A 7,668-nucleotide genomic window follows, 5' to 3' on the forward strand; every position below is an offset into this window, starting at 1 on the left:
GTTATATTTGTTCATGAAAATCAATGAATCCAATCAGTTACCATACTTTCCGCCGTACACGTTGCACTGAGCCATAAGTTGCATCAGTCCAAATATGTCTAATAAAGTGGAAAAAAACAACAACAACAATTCGCTTCGCTGTATAAGTCGCATTTATTATGCGTCACCGCTGACCACCTGGAAACATGGGCCGGTGTTGTGCCAAAAATCTATTGGCTGCCAAATAGTGACTGCGGGAGCGTGCACCGGAGGACTTTAACAAGAATTTAACAAGATATACACTTAAAAACAATTATTTGTTTGCTTGACATTATAGTAAAGGTGTATCTCAGTTTAACTTTTCCTTAATAAATTAACTTTAATGGTCAAATCAGTTGCATTTCAAAAATAGATTTGCGAAAGCGGGAGCACACAGAGGGAGGATTTTCTGTGCATTTCTTCGAAATTTAACAAGATAACCATCTGAAAACAATTATTTGTTTGCTCAACATTACAGCAAAGGCGTGTTTCAGTCTAACTTTGGTCAAATCAGCTGCATTTCACCTGGGCGGCGCGGTGAAATGCAGCTGATTTTTGATGTTTGCTCCAGGAGTTCCAGAGGGAGACAATGGTGGCTTTGTATGGCAAGCCAAGTGTCTCTTTAATAGCCAATTTTACATATTAATAAGACACTTGGCTTACCATATTACTTGAGCGCCCTCTAGCGACCGAAAATAGTAGTGTTCAATATTTTCCATGTCAGAATGAATGAAATCATCAGATCTCAGCCTAAAATTGGATTATAAATATGGGGGAACAAAAACGTATTTTAGTTGCTTCGGTGTATAAGTTGTAGGGTTTGCAAATTTATGCAAAAAGGTGCAACTTATATGGCAAAAAATACGGTATTTAGACTACAAGAATGTCTTAAAGACAAAAACCTGGATGACCCTAAATTTTCTGCTTTTGAACACAGACAAGACTGAGGTTTTGGTTTTTGGACCTGAGCATTTTAGGAATAAATTTTTCAGTCTTTCACTCCCCTTAGATGGAATTAATCTGTCCTCCACCTCTAATGTTAAAAATCTTGGTGTTATTTTTGATCAGGACATGTCTTTTATCCCCCACATTAAAAACGTTACTAGAATCACCTTCTTCCACCTGCGTAATATCACTAAAATTATAAACATCTAAAAATGATGCAGAAAAACTGGTTCATGCATTTGTCACGTCTAGACTGGACTATTGCAATGGTTTATTATCTGGGTGTCTAAATTCTTCATTCTTCAGTTAATCCAAAATGCTGCTGCCAGAGTCTTAACTGGAGTTAGTAGGTACGATTATCTCTATCCAGTTTATCAGAATTGAATTCAAAATCTTACTTCTAACCTACAAAGCCCTCAAAATCCTAGCTCCATCTTATATTAAAGATCTTATTGTTCCATATTTTCCTAACAGAGCACTTCACTCTCAGACTGCAGGCTTACTTGTGGTTCCTAGAGTTTCCAAACGCAGAATGGGAGGAAGATCTTTCAGTTGTCAGGCTCCTCTCTTGTGGAACCAACTTCCAGTTTCTGTCCATGAGGCTGACACATTGTCCAGTTTTAAGACTGGGATTAAGACTTTCCTTTGTGATAAATCTTATAATTAGTGTTGGCTTGGTTTCCTGAGCTATCCCTTAGTTCTGCTGCTATAGGCTTAGACTACTGGAGGACAAATTGCCCTCATTTCCTCACATGAATAGTTACAAATAAACAGTTTGTAATTATTTCCATCTTAAAATGTTTTTTGTTTTTTTTGTCTTTCCTCCTGGGACCTGCCAACGTCCATTCAAAACCTGCCATTCTGTTTCCGTTTCTCCTTCCTGTCTTCTCATACGCAGCTGGTCAAAGCAGATAGCCACTTGTCCTGAGCCTGGTTCTGCTGGAGGATTATTCTTGTTAACAGGGAGTTTCTCTTTTCCACTGTTGCCTTTGTGCTTGCTCAGGATCGGAGACTGCCCCGAAATGAAGACAACACAATCTGCTGGCTTCTTTAGATAGAGAACTTGTACTAACTGGCTTTTATAATGTACAGTATGTGAATGGTTTTGTTCAGTGCCCTGTTGTGACTTGGCGCTTTATAATTAAACTGAATTGAATTGAATTCTAATTCAATAAGACAGATATGGAAAACTGACCTGCTTTTTGCTAACTGTGTTGTAATATGTTGGCCGCAACTGTTGCAGTCAATGAAACACCATGTAAATTATATCTATTTACCCCCCATGAAAACCATTATAGATCCTTTTCCAAAGTTTCTTTCCTCCAGTTAAATTTAGTTCTTTTGTTCTTATTCTGCAAAATGAGTGATGTTACATCTTAAAGTATGAAAGTCTGAAAAAAGCACTTGGAGGGAAAACATGAAAGTTGGAAAAAAAATACAAAGGAATTAAGTAACGCAAAGCTTAAGCACAGCAGAGAGGGAGAGGGTGGGGCCTCTATTCAGGACATACAAATTAGTGCACTTTCCTCCTCAAGTTCTGCTGAAGCTGATGATACACTGTTAAGTTCTTTAAATATTTCAGAGGCAGAAACGTCAGACTGCCAGGCCTGAAATCCTCCTGCTGGGCACCAAATGGTGAGGAAAAACTGAACTGGCCTTTCTGCGTAGGTCAGATGGAAACTCTGACATCCTCGTGCATGAACTCCTGAGTTAAATAAAGTATTTAAATGTCTTTGTTTTGTTCCAAGAAATCTCCATTAAACGAGGAAAACAAATGCCAAAACAAAACGGCCTGCATTTGTAACCAGGAGTTATGATCTTATATTTAGGTTTAAAAATCTATTACTCACTCAACAGGCAAACAATTCATGTTTCTGCTCGAGTCTGTCTGAGTAAACGTGTGTGTTTCTGTTTACCAAAATGTCTTGAGAACCACTGGATGGATCCAACAAAGTTCAGTCAGATCATCTGGACGGTTTCTTTCTTGTTGAGATGTTTCATCCTTCATCCAAAGGACTTCATCAATCCGAGGAACTTTGATGTTTTGAACCACTTTGGCTATGGCTGCCTCAGAGGAGTCGACAGGGGAGAGGGCAGGCCCCAGAAACCACCTTATCACCATCAAACTGGTTGGTTCTCTATGTGAGTGTGCTGCTTGCTGGACTGAGTTTGATTGTGGCTCCTCGGATTGATGAAGTCCTTTGGATGAAGAACAAAACGTCTCAACAAAAAAAGAAACCATCCAGATTAACTGATTGAATTTTGTTGGGTTTTCTACCTGGATTATTGAGCAGGAACTCTGACACTGGTTGAATATTTAATAACAATTGCAGAAAGTAATCACTGGATCTATATCTGCTTAATATTTTGGGTCAATCCAATGCAAGATGGCAGCCACAGTCAACAGATCTTAAAAATCAATAACACAAAAACCGCTATAAATTAGAGGTGGCATGTCTGCGCCTGGGCCCAGCTCAACATGACCCCAAAAATTTGGGCTGGGTCAGGCCATAATAACGTGCTTGATGGGTGGGCCGTGTCAGTGTTGGGCTTTTGATGCAGTTTTACAAATGATACAGCATAAAGAAAACTAAATAAGAACACGCAATATAAAATTGTGTTAAGCTACTTGTTGAGAAGGAGACAGGTCTGACCGTCCGGTTGAAAGAGGTAAATAAGAAAAAAAGTCCAGTTGAGCTTCAGATGGATCACCTGATCACCGGTCGCACACGTCCACTGACCGTCCGGTTGAAAGAGGTAAAAGAAATGTCCATTTAAGTTTCAGATGGATCACCTGATCACCGGCCGCGCACGTCCACTGACCATCCGGTTGAAAGAGGTTTAAAAAAAAGTCCAGTTAAGCCTCAGATGGACAACGGGATCATCAGTGTCACGTGTCCACTGACTATCTGGTTGAAAGAGGTAAAAAAAAAAAAAAAGTCCAGTTAAGCTTCGGATGTATCACCTGATCACCGGCCGCGCACGTCCACGACCGTCCGATTGATAGAGCTAAATAAAAGTCCAGTTAAGCTTCAGATGGACAACGGGATCATCAGCTGCGCAAGCCCACTGACCGTCCGGTTGAAAGAGGTAAAAAAAAATGTCCAGTTAAGCTTCAGATGGATCAGCTGATCACTGGTCGCGTGCGTTTCCGCACCCTGCTGTCATCTGCGGTGAAGGAAGTATCTGAAGCTACAAAAGCCGAAGCGAGCAGAGCGTTCAATTAAAATAGCCTCATTCTATATTTTCACAAATAATTTGCTCTAAAAATACTTTTGTTCATCTGTATAACAGCCTATCTGTAGAGTTGATTTTTTAGGCTATTTGTTTTGTATGTTAACATCCATTTGGTGAAACAAAAAATCTTATATCTTTCTTTCTTTGAAATACGTTTTTAAAATACCATGTTAAACTGATTTGCTTACAAAAGCAGTAAAAGCTTAATTTAAACAAAATGTCGGGTTGTTTTTTGGGTTCGGGCCTGTAATTACAGTTAAATGATCGAATCGAGTCGAGTCGAGTTCGAAAAAAATGGCTACGGGCTGGGGTCGGGTTGGATTTTTAGGCCCGACTGCAACTCTATAAATCAGTGACCACATCGCTAAAACCTGTAGTAGCTGATACTTGTTCACAACACACACTCTAAATATGACTTCTGGTCATACTGCTTGATTTCACAGGTAAGAATATTCCACAACATAATATTAAACTGGTTCTTATCGGCAAAGTGAAGAAAAGTAAACTTTAGTTAATTTAAACTGGGCGATTACTAAATGTATTTTCCATTACCTTGGTTTTGTAAAAGACATCCTGATGCCTGTTCATGCTGCAGCCGTTTACACAGGTCAAATGAACAACTGCTTCCACATGTGTATGTTTACCCATCCAGCTCTTCTCTTTTGACATGGTTTATTAAAAGCAACAGACGCAGACTTCTATTTAAATGTGTGTCTCAAAGCTAAGCAAATTTATGGCATCATATTCAGACAAATCAGTTTGGGATTTATTTCTTCATGGGCCCAAAAGAACCGTTTAAAAACACCTTATCTAACCCGCAGACTGCTTGTTGAATAGGTCTTCCCTAAATGCGTGTTCTGGTGTTTTCTAGATCATTTGATCTAGAAAATGATCTAGAAAACACTGTCTATAGTGAAGTCGGGGTGTTGTTGACCACAGCCAACAATCAGCATTCCATCTCTGCTATTTGCAGACGATGTGGTTCTGTGGGCCTCACGATGCCGTGGTCTTCAGCTATCACTGGAGTGGTTCGCAGCCGAGTGTGAAGCGGCTGGAATGAGGATCAGCCCCTCCGAATCTGAGGCCATGGTCATCAATCAAAGAAGGGTGGATTGCCGTCTCCAAGTTGGGATTGAGGTGCTGCCTCAAGTGGAGGACTTCCAAGTATCTCAAGGTTTTGTTCATGAGTGAGGGAAGAATGGGGCGTGAGATCGACAGATGGATTGGTGCAACATGCGGCAGTATTGTGGACTTGGTGTTGGTCCGTTGCGGTGAAAAAAGAGCTGAGCTGCAAGGTGAAGTTCTCCATTTACCAGTCAATCTAAGATTCCATCCTCAAATATAATTGCAAACTCTCGATAGTGACCAAAAGAATGAGATCTCAGATACAGGCGGTTGGAATGAGTTTTTTCCAAAGGGTTGCTGGATTCTCCCTTAGAGATAAGTTCAGTTATCTGGGAGAGACTCGGAGTAAAGCCGCTGCTCCACCACATCGAGGATCTAGTCAAGATGCTTTGGGCATATGGTAAGGATGCCCCCTGAACATCTCTCTAGGAAGGTGTTCTGGGCATGTCCAACTGGGAGGAGACTCCAGAGAAGACACACTGGAGAGACTGTGTCTCTTCAGAAGAGCTGGCTCTGGAAAGACATGTCTGGGCTAAAGCTGCTGCCCCACAACCCGACTCCAGAACAAACGGCAGATGGATGGAAATTTGATCTAATTTGAGCCAACAAAGGATTTTCTAAAAACCTTAACCTTTGCTTCTTTTCTGCTTCAGAACCACTGATCCGGTGTCTCTTCACAAACCACTCATTCATTCCAAACTCAGAAACGTGAGCTGTATTTCCTCCGGTTGTTTCAGCTCCGAATGTGTCTCTATGTGGACGCATCTGCGAGTTTCTCAGATTAATATTTATCCGTATTGTCTCTGCCTTCAGTCTCAATCCTTCTTCAGGACAGAAACAATAAAGTTCCTGCCAGACTTTCGTCACCTTAAACCGAAGGAGAAAACGGATTTGCTTTTGACTCGTTCCTAAGTGAAGCTCTGCGGAGGCCGAGCTGACTGAGGAGTGGCAGTCAGGCGGCCCCGGTTGCTAAGAGGACTACATGCCTCTCTCCACCCCTGCAGGATGTGTAGGTGGTGGGCTCGCCTCGCCCAGAATAGGCCCAGACTCAGCCCCACTGAGCTGGGAAAATGACAGAGATGAAAACGTCGCAAAGATCTTTATCCTCGTCAAGTTCTGCTGCGACATGAAGGCAAAATAATCCGACTGATCCGTCTGGTTTGGTTCTGATATATTGTGAGATTCTCTTCAATTTCTCTTTAAAACTCTTTATGAACTCAGATTTAGATTTGTAGTTTAAGATAAATAAACATAGGAAAACCACAATGAACCAGTTTATTCGGCTCCTTCTCAACCAGCTGCTGATCATTAAAATAAACCATGAAAAGTTCCTTCTTTTTTCTTCCCATTTTTATACCTTAAGTCACTCAAATGAGCTAAATTTGCAATAGGTGTCAAAATAAAAGCTCCTACAGGTTGTTTGAAAAATAAAAGTACACATTTAAAAGTTACAATAAAGGCCTTATGAGGTAATGATTGATTAATAAAGCCTGTTAAAACATGCTAGTAAGAACCGTAAAGATTAAATGTAGGATAAATGTTACGTTTTTTATTCTCATTATGTCTGCAAAATAACTTTCCTGTGACCTAACATGATGACGTTTTATCTGTTATCACTTAGGATAACCTGCACTGATGTCCAGCGAAGAGAAGACCAGAGAAGAGAGGGAAAGTCACAAAGCAGAGAAAGTTCCTGATGTGTTTCAGTTCATGTCAGACCTCAGAAACGTGTTCAATGTTTTCTAACCAAAGGACTTGTAACTCTGTCAAAATCACACAAATACGCGTATATCTTCATGTACAAGAAATAGCCTTTAAAGTTATTTATTCTGCAGACAGTTGAAGTGGAGGTTATATATTAGGGGGTCGTGATAAACCTACTGGGAGTCTTGAGAGGAACAACGGAAATTAAATAAAGTTTACAAATGATTGACAAATGTCTCGACTGTCACAAAGAAATCAAGACAGTTGTCATAGTATACATAAAACTATTTACTGTATGACAAGGCTCTTTGGTAAATGGCTTATTAGCTATGTTGGGATACTTTGGCTACAGCAGGGGTCATGAGTCCCTGTGACGTATTTTATGAAAAGTACAAAAGATTCAGAAAAATTGTGAGGTTTTCTAAAAAAAAAGTGTAAAACATTTATATGACCGACACAATATTGTCCTGCTGCAAAAACTTGCAGATTGTCACCTGGATGGGAGAACATGTCTCTCCTCTGCAAAAGGGATACCTTAACACGTCTGCAGGTCCGCCATGGTGCCCTAACCCCTGACCTTGCCCCAGAAGACTATATGTATGTATGTATATATATATATATATATATATATATATATAT

The sequence above is a fragment of the Nematolebias whitei genome, chromosome 23 (assembly GCF_014905685.2).
Source record: "Nematolebias whitei isolate Nwh7 chromosome 23, NemWhi1, whole genome shotgun sequence".
NCBI classification, from domain to species: Eukaryota; Metazoa; Chordata; class Actinopteri; order Cyprinodontiformes; family Rivulidae; genus Nematolebias; species Nematolebias whitei.